Here is a 22702-nt window from a genome sequence, read left to right as displayed (position 1 = left end):
TCAAGCAAACCTCCCACTTCAGCCTCCTGAGTAGTTGGGACCTAGGGGTGTGCACCACCATGCCTGGCTATTTTCTCATATTTCGTGTTTTTTGTAGAAATGGGGACTTGGTCTGCTGCTCAGGCTGGTCTTGAACTGCTGGGTTCAAGTGATCCTCCCGCCTTGGCCTCCCAAAGTGGTAGGATTACAGGTGTGAGCCACCATGCTCAGTCAATTTCCTCTTTAATGAATGAGAGGTATTTCAGAGCTCACTCATCCCTGCCCAAGGCTGCCCTCGCCTCCTGAAATTTCTGTCTCTCCCTGTGTCTGTCTTTGTCTTTTTTCTATCTCTTTGTTTCGTCCTTTTTCTTTGTCTCTGTCCCTCTTTATCTCTGTCAATGCCTATCTGTGTCTCTCTCCAACTCTATCACTTCCTCTCTCTGAACCTCCATCTCTGTATCTGTTTGTCTCTCTCTTCATGTCTTTTTATCTCTGCTTCTCCCTTTTCTCTGTGTCTCCCCATGGCTCTCTTTCTCTTTCTGTGTCGTTGTTTCTGTTTCTGATTCTTTCTCTCTGTCTCTCCCTCGAGTGACACACACACACACACCTGTAAGGTTCTGCTGACGTGTAAAGGGAAGGGAAATGCAGGGATCAGGACCTGGACACTCTCCAGAAACACGGCAGGGATGTCGGCTCCTTCCTCCTCGTGACTCACCTGGGCCTCACCCGGCTCTTGCCTGCCTGTGGGATCATGGGTGAGGCCCATGGGTTTCGGGGGCTTCCCCAGCCTGTGGATAGGAGAATTTCAGGCAGAGACAGAGAGGGTGAGAGAGGAGGAGGCGAAGAGAGGGAGAGACAGAGAGAGAGAGAGAGAGCTGGGGATAGAGATGGAGGTGGGGAAACGAGGGAGAGGGAGAGAGAAGAAGAGACCCACAGACAGACTGGCTCAGGGGAAACCTGAGATGGGGGTGTCGGGGGAGAGATAGAGACAGAAAACAGCAACCGAAGAACAAGGACAGGGAGAAAGAAAAGTGGGCAAGCAGGGAGAGAGAGAAGAGACTGACAGAGGAGTTAGAGAAAACAACACACAGTTGCCTTCAGAGAACACAAAATAGACACAGAGATACAGGGACACTGTGTGTGTGCATGTGTGTGTGAGTGTACATGCATGCGTGTGTGTGCGCACATGTGTTTGCGTGCATGTGTGCGTGAGTGTGCGTGTGTGTGCATATGTGCATGTGTATGTGCATGTGTGTGAGAGTGCCTGCATGCGTGTGTGTGTGTGCACCTGTTTGGGGCTCCCTCATCCTCTTGCCACGTGCCATGATGAAGTGACTGCCCTCTGGCCTGGCCACCGGGAAGGTCCTTCTCTGGTTGGGGAGCGGGGGTGGGGGATGGGGGGTGGCTGGGCTGATGGTAGGGAAAGGGCCATCGCCCATAACCTCCCCTTTCTGGGACGCCTAACAGGCCACACTGATGTGGCTTTCAGATCCTGGCCTGGCCACCTCTTAGATGCAGGGGACCTCTCCACTCAGGGTCTCCCTAGGGAGTGGAAGAGGTGGTAAACCCTTGAGTCCAATAACCCTCTTCCCCTGTTTTCCAGGCAGAGAAACTGAGGTCCAAAGGGAAGACTTCTTTTGAGATAAGGCCTGGCTTTATCGTCCATGCTGGAGTGCAGTGGTGAGATCTCAGCTCACTGCAACCTCCACCTCCTGGGCTCAAGCCATCCTCCCACCTCAGCGGCCCAAGCAGGTGGGATGACAGGCGTGCACTACCAAGCCTGGCTAATTTTTGTATTTTTTGTAGAGACAACATTTCACCATGTTCTCCAGGCTGGTCTTGAACTCCTGAGCTCAAGCGATCTGCCCACCTCGACCTCCCAAAGTGCTGGGATTACAGGCATGAGCCACGGCGCCGGGCCTGAAACAGGAGACTTTAAATGAGTTTCTCCCCCTCTCAAGTTGATTGTGTCTGTGTTACAGTGGGTACTGTTCTGAGAGTATTATCTATATTATTGGTGAATCTGTAAATATGCTATTTCGTACACACACACAGAAACTGAGGATTACAGAGGTGTGGTGGGCTGAAAGATGGTCCCCCAAAATATCCAGGTCCTAAGCCCTGGAGCCTATGGGTGTTACCTTATAGGAAAAAAGGGTCTTTGCAGATATGATTAAGTTAAGGAACTTAATCAGGAACATTTTCCTAATTATCCAGATGGGCCCTAAGTGTAATCAGAAGTGCCCCTAGAGGAAGGAGGGACAGGGACATTTGACTGTAGACAGAAGAGAAGTCAGTCATGGGAGAGAAGCAGAGGAAAACAGGGTGGGAGACAGAAGGTATTTGCTGCGGGCTTTGATGATGGAGAAATGGCCAAGAACCAAGAAATGTAAGAAATGCAGCTCCTGCTGGAAAACGACAAGGAAATCACTCACTCCGAACGTCTCTTGACCAGGGCACTGCTCTGCTGACACCTTGATTTTGATTACATGAGACACATTTTGTACTTCTGACCTCCAGTCTGTAAGAGAATAAATTTCTGTTGTTTTAAGCCACTAGATCTAAGCTAATTTGTTACAGCAAAATAGGACACCAATACAAGAGGTTAACTCACTTGCCTAAATTGAGCTGATATTTTTTATTTTTTGAGACAGGGTCTTGCTCTGTTGCCCAGGCTGGAGTGCAACGGCAGGATCATAGCTGATTGCGGCCTCCAGTTCGTGGCCTCAAGTGATCCTCCTGCCTCAGCCTCCTGAGTAACTGGAACTACAGGCCCATGTGACCAAGCCTGGCTGATTTTAGAGAGCTTTTTTGTTTGTTTGTTTGTTTGTTTGAGGTGGATTCGGCTCTGTTGCCCAGGCTGGAGTACTGTGGTGCGATCTCAGCTCACTGCAACCTCCACATCCCAGGTTCAAGCAATTCTCCTGCCTCAGCCTCCTGAGTAGCTGGGATTACAGATGCCTGTCATCATGCTCAGCTAATTTTTGTATTTTAGTAGAGACGGGGTTTCACTGTGTTGGCCAGGCTGGTCTTGAACTCCTGTCCTCAGTTGCTCCACTCACCTTGGCCTCCCGAAGTGCTGGGGTTACAGGCGTGAGCCATCATGCCTGGCTGCCTGGCTGATTTAATTTTTTTTGTAATAGAGACGGGGTCTCACTATGTTACCCAGGCTGGTCTTGAACTCGTGGCCTCCATCAATCCTCCAGTGTTGGCCTCCCAAAGTGTTGGAATTAATAGGCTTGAACTACCACATCTGGCTTCTAAACTGACTTGTCCTTCAGCAGCCTTCTTTGCTATGCCTCTCTCTGGCTTCATGGTATTAGGGGTGACTTGGAGAGAAGAGGGGACCACTGAGTTTGTGTAAAGAAAAAAGCGTTCCTTGCCTCTAGCACCTTGCAGCTCTTTTATTCAACCACCTAGATGCAATAGCAGAAATAATCTTTGCAATTCAAGGCCTAATATTCTGAATACATAAGGAGCTCCTGTTATGGGTTGAATTGCTTCCCCTCCACACCAAAAAAAACATAGGTTGAAGTCCTAACCCCCAGTACTCAGAATGTGACCTTATTTGGAAATAGGGCTGTTGCAGATATAATTAGTTAAGTTGCAGTCATACTGAAGTAGGTTGGGCCCCAAATCACTATGACTGGTGTCCTTATAAGAATGTGGCCCTAGGCTGGGCGCGGTGGCTCACGCCTATAATCCCAGCACTTGGGGAGGCTGAGGTGGGTGCATCACCTGAGGTCAGGAGTTTGAGACCAGCCTGGCCAATATAATGAAACCCCATCTCTACTAAAAATACAAAAATTAGCCAGGCATGGTGGTGTGTGCCTGTAGTCCCAGCTACTTGCGAGGCTGAGGCAGGAGAATTGCCAGAACCCATGAGGTGGAGGCTGCAGTGGGCCGAGATTGAGCCACTGCACTCCAGCCTGGGCAATAGAGTGAGACTCTGCCTCAAAAAAAAAAAAAAAAAAAAAAAGAAGGTGGCACTGTGACGACAGACAGACACAGGAATAATGCCATGTAAAGACAAAGGAAGAGACCGGAGCTAGGCAGCTGCAAGCCAAGGACCGCCAAAGATTGCCAGAAAGCCACTGCTGCTGGGAAGAGCCAGGAAGGATTCCTCTATGGGTTTATGGCCCTGCTGGCACCTTGATCTTGGACTTCTGGACTCTGGACTGTAAGACAATACATTTGTTGTTCTGACCCACCCAGTCTGTAGTACTTTGTTACAGCAGCCATAGGAGGCTAACAGAGCTTCTATGAATGAATTGGGTGGAGCACAGTGGCTCACACCTGTAATCCCAGCACTTTGGGAGGCTAAGATGGGTGGATTGCCTGAGCTCAAGAGCTCGAGACCAGCCTAGGCAACACCGTGAAACCCCGTCTCTACTAAAATACAAAAAATTAGCTGGGCATGGTGGCGTGCAGCTGTAGTCCCAGCTACTTGGGAGGCTGAAGCAAGAGAATTGCTTGAACCTGGGAGGCGGAGGTTGCAGTGAGCCGAGATTGCACCACTGCACTCCAGCCTGGGGGACAGGGTGAGACTCGTCTCAATAATAATAACAATAATAATAATAATAATAAATAGAGGGCAGGAAAAGAAGCACAAATGACCCCTATAAAAATGACACTAACCAGTCACAGTGGCTTACGCCTGTAATCCCAGCACTTTGGGAGGCTGAGGCACCAGGATCGCTTGAGCCCAGGAGTTCCAGACCAGCCTAGGCAACAAAGGGAGACCTTGTCTCTATAAAATAAAAAAAGGTTAGCCAGGCATGGTAGGACATGCCTATCTTCCCAGCTACTCAGGAGGTTAAGGGAGGAGGATCTCTTGAGCCCAAGAGTTCAAGACTGCAATGCGCTATGATTGTGCCACTGCGCTCCAGCATGGGTGACAGAGTGAGACTATGCTCTAAAAAAAATTAGTCAATAAGAGAGACCCCAGAGATCTGTTTTGTGCCTTCTAACAGATGAGGATGCAGCAAGAAAATGCCTTCTATGACCCAGAGAGCGGGATCTTGCCAGACACCAAATCTACTGGTGCCTTGACCTTGGACTTCCCAGTCTCCAGCACTGTGAGAAATAAATGTCTATTGTTTACAGGCACTCAGTTTGACAGATGGTCTTATTTATAGGTCTAGACTCTCAACCGTGATGTTTGGGGGGTGCTGGCAGCCTCCAGATTTCTCACCCTGCAAGAGGTAAGCCTGGGCTCCTTCATCCAGTGTCAAAGGGTTCTCAGCAGCAAGAAAGTGAGAACAGCGGTGGCAAGTTCTTTTGGCTTAAATTTTTAAACTAATTATTAATTTTCTTTATTTTTTGGTTGTTTTTTCTGAGACAGGGTCTCTCTCTGTCACCCAGGCTGGAGTGTAGTGGTGAGAAGTCGGCTCACTGCAACCTCCATCCCCTGGGCTCAAGCAATTCTCCCACCTCAGCCTCCCGAATAGCTGCGACTACAGGTGCACACCACCATGCCTGGCTATTTTTTTGTATTTTCAGTAGAGACGGGGTCTTGCTATATTGCCCAGACTGATCTTGACCTCCTGAGCTCAAGCAATTCACCCGCCTTGGCCTCCCGAAGTGCTGGGATTACAGGGGTGAGCCACTGCACCCAGCCTAATTATTAATTATTATTATTATTATCATTATTATTTTGAGACACAGTCTGGCTCTGTGGCCCAGGCTGGAGTGCAGTGGTGCGATCTTGGTCCACTACAACCTCCACTTCCTGGGTTCAAGCGATTCTCCTGCCTCAGCCTCCCAAGTAACTGTGATTATAGGCACCTGCCATCATGACCAGATAATTTTTGTATTTGTAGTAGAGGTGAGGTTTCACCATGTTGGCCAGGCTGGTCTCGAACTCCTGGCCTTAAAAAATCCACTCACTTCGGCCTCCCAAAATGTTGGGATTACAGGCGTGAGATGCTGCACCCGGCCTAATTATTCTTTTTTAGAGACGGGGTCTTATTGTGTTGCCTACGCTGGTCTTGATCTCCGGGGCTCAAGTGATCCTCCTACCGCAGCCTCCCAAAGCACTGGGATTACAGAGGTGAGCCATCACGCCCCGCCAAAGCTGCAAGTTCTTGAGGCCAGGAGCTCAAGGCCCAGGCTCAGAACTCATGGGGCATCAATATGTCTCATTCTATTGGCCAAACCAAGTTATAAGACCAGCTCAGATTTGAGAGGAGGAGGATTGACGCTATCTTTTGATGGAAGGAGCTGCATACAACTCGTGGCCACTTGTATTCGACTACACACCTTTTCACCTCTCAGGCTGGCAAAAATAAAACAGTTTGATAATGCATGGAGTTGATGAGGCTGTGGGAAAACAGATACTCCCCATTGTTTCTCCTGGGAGTGTAAACTGGTACAGCCCTACAAGAGGTAATTTTGCAATTGCTCTCAAAATCACGAGTGTGGCAAAACCTTCGTCATTTTACAAAACCACTCACCACGCCCAGGAACTTGGTGCGTGCGTGAAATGATATGGTCATAAGGCTCTTCATTGCAGCATACTTTGTAACGTCAAATGGGAAAATACTAATGCTACAAGAGGTGCATTCATCCAGCATAAAAAGAAAGAGGAAACTCATCATGCAATTCAGGTTACATTATTGCCAAGTTCAAAAATCCAGGGGCAGAACAGTGCAGAGAATACCCCCACTGTGCACTAAAGGAGAGGGGCCTGCCCTGGCCAATATGACAAAACCCTGTCTCTACTGAAAATACAAAAATTAGCCAGGCATGGTGGCGGGCACCTGTAATCCCAGCTACTCGGGAGGCTGAGGCAGGAGAATCGCTTGAACCCAGGAGGCGGAGGTTGCAGTGAGCTGAGATCGCGCCACTGCACTCCGGCCTGGGTGACAGAGCGAGAGTCTGTCTCAAAAAAAAAAAAAAAAAAGAAAAAGAAAAAGAAAAAAAGAAAAAGAAAAGAAAAGAAAAAGGAGAAGGGCATATGTCTATATTTGCTTGTAGAATATATGCATTAAATAACTTGTCTGGGCTGGGTGTGGTGGCTCATGCCTGTCATTCTAACACTTTGGGAGGCCAAGGTGGCAGGATTGCTTGAGCCCATGAGTTTGAGACCAGCTTAGGCAACACAGGAAGACTCTATCCCTACAAAAAATAAAAAAATAAAATAAAAAAATAGCTGGGTGTGGTGGTGCGTGCTTGTAGTCCCAGCTACTCAGGAGGCTGAGGTGGGAGGATCACTTGAGCATAGGAAGTTGAGGCTGCAGTGAGCCGAGATTGTGCCACTGCACTCCAGCCTGGGTGACAGAGCTAAACTCTGTCTCAAAATAAAAAATAAAAAACAAAACAATTCGTCTGATGCCCCCTTGCCACCACATTTCAAGGGAAGTGCAGGGAAATGTCCCTTCCCTGCGTGCCTGCTCTTCATTCTTCAGTCCACAAGCCTCATGTTTGTGCAGCTCCTGGACTGTCACCCAGCCCGAGTTATCACTGACGATAACATCTAGAGAGACTGGCTTCCTCTAGTCACGAAGTGCCAGGCGCTGCTCCCTCTTCCCCAAACCCCAGACTTGGCTGGGGGACTCTCTGTCCCGTCTTCTCACCTCTCCTGCACCAAAGGGTTCTTGGTTTACCTGGGAAGGATGTGAGTCAAGTCCCCAGACTTCTCCCTGCCCCAGCACCCCATCGAGAAAAGCCACCTCCCATCCCCAGGCTGCTATCTTTCCTCCTTAGGGTTGGCACCTTCCAGAGTCACCTCCTTGATTGTACACACTGATTGAGGGGCCCCACCTGGGATTCTGGGAAGCCTGGCAGGCCCGTGGGTGACCGTGAACTCGTCCTTTCTCTTGCCTGAGATCTCTCCTCTGAGCCAAGAGGGGAGGTCAACCTCAACTTGTGCCCTTAGCAGCCTTATTTATGTTGCTAAATAACGATGATGATGACAACGACAAAGACACAGCAGTTACTGCCCACTGTTCTAAGTGCTCTACATAAATCAACTCAATCCTCACAGCAGCCCTTCGATGGAAGTCCTCCTAGTTACCCTGTTTTACAAATGAGGAAACTGAGGCCCAGTAGGTAAAATGTCTTGCCCAAGGCCACTTAAATTGGAAGTGGCAGAACTGGAATTTGAACTCGGATTGTCTGGTTCCAAAGCGTTCATCACCCCTCTGGACGGGAGTGCAGTTTCCTTAAAGCTCACTGCTACAAATACCTCCAATCCTAACAGAGCCACCATTAGCATTAGTAAGGAGGCAGGCCAGGTGCCATGGCTCAAGCCTGTAATCCCAGCACTTTGGGAGGCTGAGGCGGGTGGATCACTTGAGGTCAGGAGTTCGAGACCACCACCAACATGGTGAAACCCTGTCTCTACTAAAAAAATACAAAAAATTAGGTGGGCATGGTGGCGGACACCTGTAGTCCTAGCTACTTGGGAGGCTGAGGCAGGAGAATCACTTGAACCTGGGAGGTGGAGGTTGCAGTGAGCTGAGATCGTGACACTGCACTCCACCATGGGCATCAGAGCCATCTCAGAAAAAAAAAAGGAGGGCACTTACAGTAATCCAGGCCTTGGGCTACACCCATTTAGCAGACGAGCACACTGAGGCCTGAAATAGGGGAAGGAACATCCCCAGAGTTACACCTAATAGGAGGAGCAGGTGAGGTGTCAAAGCCCATGAAGGGTGGACTTGCCAGGCACCAGGCTGGAAGGCCCTGCATGGGGTGGTTGAAATTGATCTTATTCCCATTGAACAAGCGTAAAAATCAAGGTGGCCCAGGGAGGCGCAGGAGGAGAATGACACGGGTCTCGTCCAGAAAGGGCAGATCAATTTCCCTCTTGGTGCAGCCCTGTGCTCTAGCCAGAGACATTTGGGTTCAAATCCTGGTTGTGCCGATTTTCTTATTATGTGCCCCTGGACAAGGCCTTGACTGCTCTGAGCCCTGGTTCCCTTCTTTGTAAAAGAGGGAACCCCAGGGCTGATTCCAGTTGTACTGGTTTTTAAAATATTGAGGTAGGCCGGGCGCGGTGGCTCAAGCTTGTAATCCCAGCACTTTGGGAGGCCGAGGCGGGCAAATCATGAGGTCAGGAGATCGAGACTACGGTGAAACCCCGTCTCTACTAAAAATACAAAAAATTAGCCGGGCGTCGTGGTGGGCGCCTGTAGTCCCAGCTACTCGGAGAGGCTGAGGCAGGAGAATGGCGTGAACCCGGGAGGCGGAGCTTGCAGTGAGCCGAGAGGGCACCACTGCACTCCAGCCTGGGCAACAAAGCGAGACTCCGTCTCAAAAAAAAAAAAAAAAAAAAAAAAAAAAAAAAAATATTGAGGTATGTCCAGATTTGGTTGATAAAATTCCCCTGCCTGGAGGCCTTGAGTGCCCTGATGGCATCTCTGGGTCCTCCCAGACATCCTCATATTCTAGAAAGACGAAGGAAAGACCAGGTCCCTGGAGGCCACCAGGATGTTACTCTAGCAATTGGGCAGGATTGTTACTACCAATACCCTGGCCTATATCGACAGGTGGTCCAATATTTTGAGTATCCTCCCTGGGTGGGGTTAATGATAATGGCTGGTGGGACTACTGTAAGGATTTAGTGAGCTAATGTCTGTAATGAGTGATGAGGCAACCCATTATTATTTTATATTATTATTATTATTTCTTTTTTAGAGCAGAGTCTCACTGTCACCAAAGCTGGAGTGCAGTGGCGACATCATAGCTCACTGCAACCTTGAATTCCTGGGCTCTGGCGATTTTCCCACCTCAGCCTCCCTGGTAGCTGGGACTGCAGGTGTGCATCACCACGCCTGGCTAATTTTTATTTTTATTTTTATTTTTGAGACAGAGTCCCACTCCGTTGCCCAGGCTGGAGTGCAGTGGCGCAATCTTGGCTCACTGCAACCTCCGCCTCCCAGGTTAAAGTGATCCTTGTGCCTCAGCCTCCCGAGTAGCTGGGATTATAGGCATGTGCCACCACACCAGGCTAATATTTTTTTTTTTTTTTTTTGAGACGGAGTCTCGCTCTGTCACCAGGCTAGAGTGCAGTGGTGCGATCCCGGCTCACTGAAACCTCTGCCTCCTGGGTTCCAGCAATTCTATTCTCCTGCCTCAGCCTCCCGAGTAGCTGGGACTACAGGCACGCACCACCACGCCCAGCTAATTTTTTGTATTTTTAGTAGAGACAGGGTTTCACCATGTTGGCCAGGATGGTCTCGATCTCTTGACCTTCTGATCTGCCTGCCTTGGCCTCCCAATGTGCTGGGATTACAGTCATGAGCCACTGCCCCAGGCCCTAATTGGCTTTTGCCATCCAGTGTTGGGCCTGGCCTTCTCCCGCAAGTATGCAAAACAAGTTGGTAAAGATCAGAGAAGCTGGATGGGTAAGTCTGAACTGTGAAGTTAGATTTATTGGCAAAATGATGGGGCTCTTCAGTAACCTCAGGAAATGCCTTGGATACAGCACGGAGTTCAGCTTTAGTTCCAGAGACATAAGAAATCTGAGGCCCTCAGTGTCATTAGACAGCCTGGTCTTAAGGGGATAAGTTTCTATAGGTTGAGGTTGTGAAGCAGAAGGGGAAGGGGTGTTAGTGGGAAAGAAAGAGAAGGGTTAAGAACCAGTAGATGGGGCCTGAGAGAGAAAGATTTGGGGCTTCAAATGCCTTTTTTTTTTTTTTTTGGAGACAGAGTCTTGCTGTGTTGCCCAGGCTGGAGTGCAGTGGTGTGATGTTGGCTCACTGCAACCTCCGCCTCCCAGGTTCAAGTGATTCTCCTGCCTCAGCCTCCCGAGTAGCTGGGATTACAGGCACGTGCCACCATGCCCGGCTAATTTTTTTTTTTTTTTTTTAGTAGAGACAGGGTCTCTCCATATTGGCCAGGCTGGTCTCGAACTCCTGGCCTCAAGTGATCTGCCCACCTTGGCCTCCCGAAGTGCTAAGATTCCGGGTATGAGCCACTGCGCCTGGCCCACCTGTCTAATTTTTAAATTTTTTTAAGACGCTGGGTCTCACTATGTTGTTCAGGCTGGTCTTTAACTCCTGGGCTCAAGCGATCCTCCCACCTTGGCCTCACAAAGTGCTGGGATTACAGGTATGAGCCTCTGCGCCTGGCCACAACCTATTAATAGTACTAATAATAATAACAACATGTCCCCCTGTCCTTCTCTGGCCTCACTGAGTAGTCCCAGGCTTTCCCCACATGCCTCTCAGGACTTAGTTTCCCCATCTCGATGTTCTCTCAGTCCCCTCTCTTGCTGGGTGTCCCAGTGGCCAGGATGGTGGGTGGGGCTGCTATCTTCCCAGACTATTTGCTCTCCCTCTTCCAGGGCTGCTACCCTGGCCAAGGCCCTTGAATAAAAGGCAAGGGCACCTGTGTCTTGCTTCCTCCTCTCCAGCCTGGATCATGCTCTGGCTCCTCTCTGCCCTGTTCCTCCTGGGAGCACTGGCCGCCCCAGCAGGTGAGCATGTCATGGTCCATCAGAAAGGGAGAGGGTCAGCTCAAGGTCACATGAGGTGGTGGGAGTGTGGCTTCAGAGTCCGGGCCCCAGGTCCTTCCAACTGGGCTCATTGTCTAGCAGAGGCAGAAGAACAGGGCGGCTAAGAACCTAGTTCTGGAACCAGGCTGCCTGGGTTCAAATCCTGACTCTGCCACTTCTTAGCTGTGTGACTCCAGACAAACGACATAACCTCTCTGTGCCTCATTTTTTCCATGTGTGAAGTGGTGACAATGCCCCTGCCTCAGGGGGTTGTTGAGGCATTGGTTGAATCCACACATTTGAGGAGCTCAGAACAGTGCCAGCCTGGCAGTGGCTCTGTTTGAGGGTAAGCTCTGCTGGAGCAGTTACTGTTACTCTTTCACCTCGCCTGCCTGTCTCCCCTTTGGCTCTAATTCTGCCACCTTAGCCTGAGTTGGGAATTAAGTGGTTTGGATCCTAGCCAGGACCTCACTATACGATCTTGAATTGAAACCCTAAACCCAGCAGCTCCCACTTAGAGATTCTGTGATTCTCATCTCCAAACCTTTGCCTGCACTGTGTCATCAACTTGGAATGCCATTCGCACTCCTCACAACAAAGAAGCTTGCTGATCTCCCAATGGCCCTCCCACCACAGCCCTTTGTCCTATTCGTTTTTTTTTTTTTCTTTTTTTTTTTTTTTTGAGACAGGATCTCACTCTGTTGCCCAGGCTGGAGTGCAGTGGTGCAATCTTAGCTCACTGCAGCCTGAACTTTTGGGCTCAAGTCATCCTCAGCTTCCTAAGTAGCTGAGATTACAGGCATGAGCCACCATGGCTGATTAGTCCTATTCTTGAATCGTGTGTGTGTGTGTGTGTGTGTGTGTGTGTGTGTGTGTGTGTGTTCTTTGTCCTCAAACTGCAGAGTCTGATCGCTGTTCTCTTCCTTGCAGGAAGCTCCAAGACAGGTCCCGCCTGCTCTTTGCTGCGAAACTGCACTGAAATAACTCGTCCTTCTGCCCAGGACTCCTGCTTGTTTAGCCGGATGCAGCTGGGTGGGGGACCGGGCTGGGTGCTGGACAGGGGCTGGGCAGAGAGAATGGACAAAGGCGGTGGTTGGAAGGGGGGCATGGATGAGCCATCCTGGGACTGGCGATTGCCAGCCCTGCCTCATAGCTCAGCCTGGTGCTGCTGGGGTAAAGGGCAGAGGGCAGCTGAACAGCAGAAGAGGCCCTGGATTAGCCACGGGGATTGCTATAGAGCGGGCAGACGTCCTGGAGGGCTTGGAAAGCAGGGGCCCTAATCTCCCTTCCTCAAACTCTATCCCTAGAAAATGGGACTCTCATTGAGAAGGGGTCATGTGTGGCCCCTGGAGAATGCCAAGAAGGTGTCTATGCCCTGACCTACGGCCCCCATGCAAGCCTCTGGGTCAGCACAGCCTGTTATGAAAACAACTGCGCTGCCTTCCCCAGTAAGGTTTGTTGGGGGGACCTCGGGCTCACACACCAGGGTAGGGTGTCATGGGGACCCGGCCTCAATTTCCTGCCTTACAGCTTTTTGTCTGGCTGATTGGGGCAAGAAGGAGACTCTCAGTTTTCTCATCTGGAAAATGGGTGTGATGTAGATTTTAAAGGGTGTTCATCCCCTAGGCTGGCATGTGGTAGACACTCCTTTTGCTGCCATGCTTATTGAATATTGGGAGGCTAAAGAGAACTCCAAGCTCTTTTCTGTCTGTTTCTCTCTCTCTCTCTCTTTTTGCGACAGAGTCTCACCTTGTTGCCCAGGCTGGAGTACAATGGCGCAATCTTAGCCTACTGCAACCTCCACCTCCCGGGTTCAAACGATTCTCGTGGCTCAGCCTCACGAGTAGCTGGGATTACAGGTGTACACAGCCACGTCCAGCTAATTTTTGTATTTTTCTTAGAGTTGGGGTTTCGCCATGTTGGCCAGTCTGGTCTCAAACTCCTGACCTTCAGTGACCTGCCCGCCTGGGCCTCTCAGAGTGCTGGGATTACAGGCATGAATCACTGTGCCCAGCCTCTTTTTCTGTCTTTAACAGAGGGGCTCCTCTTGAAGGCTAGTCAAACAGAACAAGAAACCTCACAAGTGGTGACAGGCCCAGGTCTAGGGCAAGCCCAGCCAGGAGCCCAGGATGCAAAAATTTTTATTTTTTATTTTTTTTTTTTTTTGACAGAGTCTCACTCTGTCACCCAGGCTGGAGTGCAGTGGTGCGATCTTGGCTGGCTACAACCTCTGCCTCCTGGGTTCAAGCAATTGTCCTCCCTCAGCCACCTGAGTAGCTGGGATTACAAGCGCATGCTACCACACCAGGCTGATTTTTTTGTGTTTTTAGCAGATATGGAGTTTCCCCATGCTGGCCAGGCTGGTCTCAAACTCCTGGCCTCAAGCAATCCACCCACTTTGGCCTCCCAAAGTTCTGGGATTACAAGTGTGAGTCCTCATGCCCAGCCCCAGGGTGCAAAATTTAAGGAGATGCTCACTCTGAGGGGATAGTCCTCTACTTGCACAACCCTGAAAAGCTGTGCCTCCTTAAATTTTGGGCCCCTGGTTTCACCCTAGATCTGGCCCTGGGTGGTGACAAAGATCACTTTTGTTGCTTGGTTATTTCTTCTAAGAAGGAATTTGTACTTGGCAGATGTAGCCATGTGGAGAGGTAGCCATCCTTTCAAACAAGTGGGATTTCCCTCCTCCTATTTGTGTCTAATTTCCCTCCTAAATTGTGTCTCTCAGCAAAAGAAAACCCCCAGGTTCAAGTTAAGAGGTGGGCATGCTATTCAGTATATAAAATGCCAGGTATGATTATAACTGCATTAATTTTGTTTTTTAGACAGTCTTGCTCTGTCGCCCAGGCTGGAGTGCAGTGGTACAATCTTGGCTCACTGCAACCTTCACCTCCTGGGCTTGAGCAATCCTCCCACCTCAGCCTCCTGAGTAGCTGCAGCTACAGACAGGTGCCACCATGCCTGGCTAATTTTTTTTGCATTTTGTAGAGATGGAGTTTCGCCATGTTGCCCAGGCTGGTCTGGAACTCCTGGGCTCAAGCCTTCCACCTGCCTCGGCCTCCCAAAGTGCTGGGATTATAGGCGTAAGCCATTGTGCCCAGCCTCAGGTCTCAAACGCTCCTTGCAGCCCCTGAAAACTTATTCTGGGGCCAGGCACAGAATCACTTTGGAGGGAAATGATCTGGATTGTGGGAATAGAGGCAGTGAGAGAGGGAGGGCAGGAGAACAGAGGCCTGGTGAGGAAGGATGGCTGTAGGGGTGTTCCTCAGCCCCCACACCACCCTGACTTTATCCACTCCCACCAGAGGCAGGGCCCAAGGCCAAGCCCAACACTGTGAAATGTCACTACTGTTCCGGGAATAAGTCGGCTCCATGTGACTCCCTTTCGGTCATGAACTGCACTGGGAAACAGACTGCATTTGTCACCCTCCACGGGACCTGGAGTAGAGGTAAGGGCCCCTTCACAGGAGGTGATTTGCGTGGCAGGTTTCTTCCCACCTGCACAAATAAGGCTTGAGCTTCATTTGCAAGTGTGTCTTGGTTATCTATTGCCCTTTAACATATCACCCACAGGCCAGGAGCAGTGGCTCACGCCTGTAATCCCAGTACTTTGGGGGGCTGAGGTGGGAGGATTACTTGAGCCCAGGAGTTCAAGACCAACCTGGGCTACGTAGCAAGTTCCCATCTCGAAAAAAAACAAACAAACAAATCACTCACAAGGTGGGTGGCTAAAAATGACAATCATTTAGTGATCTCCTCCAGTTTCTTTGGGTTGGGAATTCAGGAAGAGCTCCTCTGGAGAGTTCTGAGTCTCTCATATGTTGTAGTCAGAGGGTGTTAAGAGCTGGAGTTAAGAGCTGGGGCAGGAACAACAAGGGGCTTTCTGGGCATCTCTTGCATATATGTAAGCACAGGGCCTTTCTATGTGGCCTCTCCACATTGGTTAGATTGAGCTTCCTCCCATCATGGCTACCTCAAGGCTCTTTACATGGTGGCTAATGATTTCATTCAGCAAACAAAGTTACAGCTGCTTGGTCTTTATGGCTCAGCCTTGGAAGTCATATAATGTAACTTCTATTCTGCTTTATTGATCGAAATGGTCATAAAAGTTCCACCTGGTTTCAAGATGGAAGAGGCATGGACCCCACCTGTTGATGTGTCATAGATTTGCAAACGTATTTTTAAATCACCATTATGATTTGCAAACAGTTGGAGGAGAGGCCTTTTCAGCAAAAGATTTATAATATAACCACAGTAGTCAGAGGATAGACTAATTATGAAGCCAATCAAAGGATCGAGAGCAGTAGCCTGGGCTTCTGCTTTTGGCAGTATGGTGGACTCAATCCTCTAAAAGGTCTTCTGCTCCAAACAGTGGCATACTGGGAAGGTGGAGGACAGAGACAGTGAAATAGAGGAAGTGGCCCATCATGGTGGGGAGGAGCATTTTATCACTGACATTGCTTAGAATTGCTGGTACTACCTGGTGATAATAAAAGGCAAACTGATCTTTTAGTTGGTTTTATGATTTAAAAAAATTCTCTATAGGCTGGGCACAGTGGTTCATGCCTGTAATCCTAGCACTTTGGGAAACTGAGGCGGGTGGATCACTTGAGGACAGGAGTTCGAGACCACCCTGGCCAACACGGTGAAATCCCGTCTCTGTTAAAAATACAAAACTTACCCGAGTGTGGTGGCACACACCTGTAATCTCAGCTACTTGAGAGGCTCAGGTAGGAGTGAGCCGAGATTGTGCCACTGCACTCCAGCCTGGGTGACAGAGTGAGACTCTGCCTCAAAAAAAAAAAAAAAATTCTCTATAGACACTAAGCCCCTTGTAGCGTGTTCCCAGGATGGACTGCTCCCACTCCCTTCTCCTGCTTGTTATGCCACTGTTTACAGATGAACAAGATCCTGTAAAGACATATTTTTCCACACTTTTTGGGGTTGCAGAAAGTTACGAAAATTTCCACGTGTCCCTAAGCAAAACAAAAATGTGAACAGAAATCATAATGGGAGCAGTGAGAAAACATGGAAGGCACGGCGGCCTGGGAGCAAATGCTGATAATAGCCTGCTTTAGGTAAATAGGTCTTGGGCTGGCAGCATGCTTCTGGAATTTAGATTCCCACATAAGCAAGGGACCTCGGACAGAGGCCGAAATGATCCCTGGTCAGTAGCACCTCCTGGCACTCAGTAGAAGCAAAAGCAATTCCTTCCCAGGGAAAAGCTCCCAGGATTCCCACAGATGAATATCAACCAAATATGAGCTCACAATCATAGTTCATGAAAGGCACAAGGAAACAAGCCACCATGAGTGATAGCAGAAATAACAAATCACAGACACAGACCTGTGAGCAGCTCAGCTATTGTAATTATCAGCTGTAGAACAAAGCGTAATGGCATGTGATATGTCTGAAGGAATAAACTTAGAATCACAAATGTGAGCAGGCAACAAGAGGTTGTAAAAACTGACCAGGTAGATTTGAAACTGAATCATACAGAACTACTAAGATGGCAAATTTCAGATAGCAAAAGATAGACATCAAGGTGGGAGGCTTGGACTCTGAACCTCTTGTTGCAATCTCCTCTCATTTCCACAAGGGGTCCCTAAATTCTGAAGGGCTGTGCTACACCAGAGGTCTGCAACTTACATGAGAATGCCACCCTGGGTCTAGAAGACTCTGGATTTCATCTCACTGCTAAGCCTGAATGCAACTACCTTACTCCTCCTACACAGCCAGGTGCTTTGAACCTTGCCTTCCTAAAAACCCAACCTTTCTTACCTCCCTGGATCCCATATGCTCTTTTCAAACCTATGTGTTCCCAGGGTGTCCACATTTCCTACGATAATGCTCCCAATGAGTACAATTACCCATACACACACACACACCACCTGACACACTCAGAAGCAGAACATCTATTGGCACATATCCACAAACATCCACATTTACATCCTAGCACCCAAAACAAATATGCAGAGGCACACAAATTTCTAAACATGAACGTACTCTGAACATATTATGTGAGTGAGGTTAAAGATCCACGTTCTGTTTAAATGGCTCTGAGCCTGGGCAGCATAGCAAAGCACTGTCTCTACAAAACAACAACAACAACAACAACAAAACAAAGCCAGGCATGGTGGCATGTGCTTGTGGTCCCACCTACTTGGGAGGCTGAGGTGGGAGGATGGCTTGAGCCAGGGAGGCGGAGGTCACAGTGAGCTGAGATTGTATCACTGTACTCCAGCCTGGGTGATGGGCAAGACCCCTTCTCAAAAAAAAAAAAAAAAAAAAAAAGGAAGAAAAGAAAAGATAAATCTGATGGTGTTTTCTCTCTTTTCTTCACTTCCTTGCTTGTGAAAGAAGACAGATTTGCCAATAGTCTTCTTTTGGCTTAACAAAGAGCATTCACAAGAAGTTTTGTCTTCCGCAAAAGTGATATGCTAATTGAAATACTATTTACTGGGGCCACAGTTTATTAAGCAATTCAACCAACTGAACAGGGATAGATGTTTTAGAGGTGAGAAAGGCAATTTTCTCTGGATAGAACTCCATTCCCTCAGCTCCAGAGATGTAGAGGAAACTTTGTTAGGAACTACACCAGAAAGGACCATAAGGACCATTTTCTCTCTCTCTCTCTCTCTGTGTGTGTGTGTGTGTGTGTGTGTGTGTGTGTGTGTGTGTGTGTTTAGAGACAGAGTCGCCATCTATTACCCAGGCTGAAGTGCAGTGGCACGATCATGGTTCACTGCAGCCTTGACTTTCCAAGCTCAAGCAATCTTCCTGCCTCAGCCTCCTGAGCAGCTGGCACCACAGACACACACTGCTACACCCAGCTGATTTTTAAAAAAATTTTTTTTAGAGGTGAGGTCTTCCCTACGTTGCCAAAGCTGAAGGACCATTCTGTGATGCAAAAGAGAGTGTGTTTACTGTCCAGGCGCGGTGGCTCACAATTGTAATCCCAGCACTTTGGGAGGCCGAGGTGGGCGGATCACGAGGTCAGGAGATCGAGACCATCCTGGCTAACGCGATGAAACCCTGTCTCTACTAAAAATACAAAAAATTAGCTGGGCGTGGTGGCAGGCACCTGTAGTCCCAGCTACTCAGGAGGCTGAGGCAGGAGAATGGTGTGAACCTGGGAGGCGGAGCTTGCAGTGAGCCGAGATCGCACCACTGCACTCCAGCCTGGGCAATAGAGCGAGACTCCGTCTCAAAAAAAAAAAAAAGGCTGATCAGAGAGCGTGTTTACTGAATTTGCAGGCAAAGCCAAAACATTCTCATCTTAGCTTCTTCAAATCTCCAGCTGCCAGGAGTTTTCCTTTTTCAAACTGAGCAGTGGATTTTGTGTGTGTGTGTGTGTGTGTGTGTGTGTGTGTGTGTGTGACACAGTCTCTCTCTGTCAGCCAGGCTGGAGTGCAATGGTGCAATCCTGGCTCACTGCAACCTCTGCCTCCTGGGTTCAAGCGATTTTCCCTGCTTCAGCTTCCCAGGTAGCTGGGATTACAGGTACCCACCACCATGCCTGGTGAATTTTTGTATTTTTAGTAGAGACAGTGTTTTGCCATGTTGGCCAGGCTGGTCTCGAACTCCTAACCTCAGGTGATCCGCCCGCCTAGGCCCCCCAAAGTGCTGGGATTACAGGCATGAGGCACTGCGACCAGCCTTGAGCAGCGGATTTAATTAATTACCACAATGAAGAAAAAAGGCTGACTTGGGAGCTCAAAATTTACAATATGGAAAGAAAAAGGGCAAAATAGGAAGACTAACAACAGAAATGTGGGACACGGAATTTTTGCACACATGATCCCTGTGGACACAGACACAGAACATATCTATGCATGGACACACAGGCTTTCATACACATCACATGGGAAAGAGACAGGCATAAACACCCACAAACATACAAAAGCACACAATATACACAGGCAAGCTGAAATACATTACCAACATCCATGAACGTTCACATCTGTACACCAACATATATATATATATATATATATATATATATATATATATATATATATATACAAGCACCCCACACCTTGATGGAAACACAGACACACCCAGCCACATAAACACACACATACCCATAAAACCAGCCTTATACACATAAACACACACCTTTGTTTATACAGACACGCAGGTAAACACCTACTCACACAGTGTCCTGCAGAGCTACACACACACACATCCCTGACCTCCTGCAGACAGTTTCAGAAACACACAGATAATTCAACACAGGAAGGCACAGCCAGATGTGCAGACTTAACAGGCCTGCAAACTTGCACACACAAATGGCATTCTTGCAGAAGTGCGCACAAAAGGCACTTTTGCGCACTCATGGGCACATACTGATGTGCCTGGAAACTCAGCTCCATGCACGTGCATGCACACTGGTTGTCTTCCATCCAGTTCATCTTCCTCTGTCCCCAGGTCCTCATGCAACTGTGACCCACACCAAAGCTGAGACCACTGTCTGCTTCACCTGCTGAGACCTCCACAGCTGTCGCCCCCTTCCATGCCCAGAGGATAATAACTACTGCCTTCAGATGGCAGGCATCACAGGTGAGTGCCCATGGGGACAGAAATGGGGCTTGGGGTACAGCAAGACCTATCCTCACTCTCCCACTTTGCTGCCTAGCTCCAGCCATTGTAGCCTTTTCCTGGACATGCAGGGCAGAGGCTAGGGTGCAGTGCAGGGTGCGAGTTTAAAATCTGCTGCCATAGTTGTTTAAGTTACTGCTGAATAACAAATTGGCCAGAACTTAGTGGCTTAACCAGTCATAAAAAGACAAATGCTGTATGATTTCACTGAGTTATCTAGAGTAGTCAAAATCATTGAAACAGAAGATAGGATGGTGGTTGCCAGAGGTTGGGGGAGGGGGGAATGGGAGTTGTTCAATGGGTACAGAGTTTCAGTTGTGCAAAATGAGTTCTAGAGAGCTGTTACACTCAACAGTGTGAATATAGTTAACATTACTGAATTGTGCACTTAAAAATTATTAAGAAGGCTAGCCGGGCGCAGTGGTTCATGCCTTTAATCCCAGCATTTTGGGAGGCCAAGGCCGGCGGATCATCTGAGGTCAGGAGTTCAAGGCCAGCCTGGCCAACATGGTGAAACCCCGTCTCTACTAAAAATACAAAAATTAGCCGGGCCTGCTGGTATGCGCCTGTAGTCCCAGCTACTTGGGAGGCTGAGGCAGGAGAATTGCTTGAACCCGGGAGGCAGAGGTTGCGGTGAGCCAAGATCACACCACTTCACTCTAGCCTGGGCGACAGAGTGAGACTGCGTCTCAAAAAAAAAAGAAAAAAAATTGTTAAGAAAGCCACACGTGATGGGTTATGCCTGTAATCCCAGCACTTTGGGAGGCCAAGGCAGGAGAATCACTTGAGGCCAGAATTTCAAGACCAGCCTGGGCAACATAGTGAGACCACCCCCCATCTCTATTTTTTGAAAAAAAAACGTTGAGGGTATATTTTATACTGTGTGATTTAAAAAAAAAATCGCGATTGAAAAAAAACCTTATATTAGACAAGTATTTGTTATTTCTCACAATTCTGCAGCTGACTGGGCTCAGCTGGGCAGTTTTTCTGCTCTAAGTGGTAAAGGCTGAGGTCACTTACGTGATTGCATTCAGCTGGGAGCTTGACTGCAACTGGAATGTTCAAGACGGCTGGGGAGAACCTCGTTCCTCTGAGCTCTCACTAGTCAGTTTCCTAGCTTGAGCTTCCTTATAGTACGGTGGCTGGCTTCTGAGAAGGAAGAAGTGGGAACAACCAGGCCTTCTAAGGGATAGACCCAGAACTGTCACAGTGTCATTTCTGCCACAGTCTATTGGTCAGAGCAAATCCCAAGACAGGCTCAGATTTAAGGGGTGACGTAACAGATTCCACCTCTTGATGAGAGAGTGGCAAGATTGTGTTGCACAAGAGCATGCAGGATGGGAGGTACAGTTGTGTCCATCTTGGTATCTACTACAACACTCTGGGCAGGCAGCCCCACTTAAGGCTCCTGTCACTCTCTCCCCACAGAAGGAAAAAGTGGACTCTTCTGTAAACGGGAAGAGGAGTTGAACTTGAAACCGGCTCTTTGCTAACTTTTTACAGCATAAAGAGACATAGTAAAGATAGTGTTCCAGGTTCCAGTTCTGGACATTTCTGGGATCTTAGAGAAGTTTCTTACTAAGTCCATGAGGTGCTCATAGACAGGGTGGGGGAGACCTCACAGATACGAAGCCACCCTATTAATTGGAACCCTAAGGAGAGAAGGCAGGGGATCATGGAAGGCTTTCTGAACGATGTGATTTTTAACTGTTGTTGTTGTTTTAAGACAAGGTCTCACTCTGTCACCCAGGGTGGAGTGCAGTGGTGCAACCTTGGATCACTGCAGCCTCGACCTCCTGGGCTCAAGCGACCCTCCCAAGTAGGTGGGACTGCACCACTATGCCTGGCTAATTTAATTTTTTGTAGAGACGGGGGTCCCACTATGTTGGCCAGGCTGGTCTTGAACTCCTGGGCTCAAGTGATCCTCCTGTCTCAAAGTGCTGGGATTATAGGCGTGAACAATTGCCCCAAGCCTGAACTTAATATGTCTTGATGAACAATGACCAGCTTTGGATGTATTATGGGGAGATCTCAGGCAGTGAATGCCATCAGGGAAATATTCAGAGAGATTTGGGGAGTTCGGTTGGGTGATGGGTTGTGATTGTCTTACCTCACTAGCCTGGCCTCCATCTCTCTCCAGGCTTTGGGGAAGGTAATCCTGTCTCCTGGAGAAACGGTTTCTGCGTGACCTCCAAGGACTGCAAATTTGGCAACTCCATCTATGCCCTGACCTATGGTGTTGGCTTTGGCTTCTGGGTCAACACCACTTGTTGCCAAGGCAACTGCCAGGCGCCAACCCCTCTTGGTATGCTGTCACCAGAAAGCAGTCAGATGGGTGGCCAAGGAGGTGGTGGGTGACTCTGGAGGCAGAGATGAGGAAGGAATGCAGGAAGGAACATCACTCAACCCGGACCAGGCTGCCCTCAGGCACCCTCCTCCCAGCTTGGGAGGAAATCTCATCAAGGTCATGACAATATTAAGTTCGTGACAATGTGGTAGAGCCTAGGAGTGCACTTGGGGCCCCCGGGAGGTCCTGAGATTCCTTCTGACTGACCTCTTCTACACAGCAGCTCATCTGGCCTCACACACCCTGAGTGATATTTGTGTCCTACATGTCCTGGGAGCTACTTGGAGCCCTGCAATTCCTCCTTCTACATGCAGTGTCCCAGTGGGGAAACC

General features: G+C 48.9%; 1 long non-coding RNA gene across 1 annotated transcript; it reads right to left on the bottom strand.

The window, feature by feature from the left end:
* Positions 1-63: 63 nt before the first annotated feature.
* On the bottom strand, positions 64-22344 carry LOC129466189 (uncharacterized). The gene is made up of 3 exons (XR_008652091.2): positions 22134-22344; positions 2415-2500; positions 64-767 (listed from the first exon to the last, which is right to left on the bottom strand). It is a non-coding gene; the product is annotated as an uncharacterized lncRNA (long non-coding RNA).
* Positions 22345-22702: the final 358 nt, after the last annotated feature.

This window comes from Symphalangus syndactylus, chromosome 17 (genome assembly GCF_028878055.3).
Source record: "Symphalangus syndactylus isolate Jambi chromosome 17, NHGRI_mSymSyn1-v2.1_pri, whole genome shotgun sequence".
Classification (NCBI taxonomy): Eukaryota; Metazoa; Chordata; class Mammalia; order Primates; family Hylobatidae; genus Symphalangus; species Symphalangus syndactylus.
The sequence above is the reverse complement of the archived record's forward strand: the minus strand, read 5'-3'. Positions and strand labels throughout refer to the sequence as shown.